This window comes from Pinus tabuliformis, chromosome 6 (genome assembly GCF_031772625.1).
Source record: "Pinus tabuliformis cultivar Carrire ecotype Pingquan chromosome 6, CPIR1, whole genome shotgun sequence".
Taxonomy (NCBI): domain Eukaryota; kingdom Viridiplantae; phylum Streptophyta; class Pinopsida; order Pinales; family Pinaceae; genus Pinus; species Pinus tabuliformis.
The window spans coordinates 323489537-323491213 of record NC_142292.1 but is presented as its reverse complement, the minus strand read 5'-3'; positions in this window follow the sequence as shown (position 1 = coordinate 323491213).

Sequence of the window (1677 nt, the reverse complement as noted above, 5' to 3'; positions counted from 1 at the left end):
AAACAACACAAGCCGAAAAAAACCATAAACCAACTTGAGATGTGCAAGGAATGCAAAGAAAAATACTTTCAAGATGTATACATGACTCTTGTGAAGGAAACTTGCATATACACAACTCTTATGAAGGAAACCTATGTATATCCCTTAAAACTCAAGTTTCCAACTCATTTTGGCCACCTTTTGGAACACAATTATAAGAGGGTGTGAGGGACACCATGACAAACCTCCAACACTTGTACAACCTACTCAAGCATCCTCCAACACTTTTATATCTTCTCCAAACCCTATGTATCATATCATCAACATGAATACCTAATCAAATACATGGATACCTAATCAACAAATATCCTCAACTCTATGTCATGTAGCAACAACGAGCACCTTCTTGATTAGTCAACATGATTAAGAAGATCATCACATCTCCAATACAACTCCTCCTCTACACAATTGATCACCATGGGAAAGCCTCCAAACCAGTGTAACACACCACCATCCAACTCCATGCAACAATCACGATCATAATAACATGATCATGAGGAACATGACTTCCTCTTCTCACACTCTATATGAAACACCTACAAATCACATCTATATCCTCACATATGCATTCCAGTAGACATGCCAAAAACCATCTATACATCATCCATACACAAGCCACCTGTTGCTACACAGACACATGCATAACCAAATCACCTGTAACCCAAGAAACCAGGTTGACATCAATGCTAACCAACAACACATACGAAACACTGCAACACACATCAATGCCAACAATCTCCCCCTTTGGCATTGATGGAAATCCCAACTGAAATAATCATATGAAATTGTCCTATGAAAACTTATCAACATCCTCACATTCTCCGCCTTTGACATCAATGGCAAAGGGATAAATATGTCAAGTAAAAATGTTATATTCCCCTCTTGATGAAATGGTCTCCATCAACAAAAACATATACTCCACTTAATATCATATGTGGGTACTGAACAATGGAGTGCAAGACTAAAAGATAAGAATAACAACAAAAATCCCTCACATAACTAAAAAATATGTGCACTAAAATCTCGTGGACACAAGTTATGCCCAATCAATAACACACTAGAGCAACAATATGCATCTCCTATCAGTAGCAACAATAAACTCTCTCACTCCCAAGGCAACGTGACAATAACTAGTAGCAGAAATAACTGAAACACATGCTCTCTCCCCTAAAGAAACAACAGCATAATCCATGTCATAATAGTAATAGCAAATTAAATCACCAACATATGGTAGCAGTAGAATAATGTGACCAACTAGCAGCAACAATTTTGATCAACTCCATAGAAACAATAGAATATATCCAGCGAACTCTGAAGCAACAACATCAAATACACCCTCTCCACAATGCACTCTCCAGCAACAGAAAACTCATATATCAAAAACAACAATGACTATATTGAAGCAACATCTCTCTAAAGTAGACATGGTAGCAACAAATACATGATGACAGGTCGCAACAGTATGATCAACCATACTCCACTGAATGCAAACTTCTCCATGGATGAATGTGAACATATATATATATATATATATATATATATATATATATATATATATATATATATATATATATATATATATATATATATATATATATATCTATATCTATATATCTGTCAATGCCTCCTTTCCATATG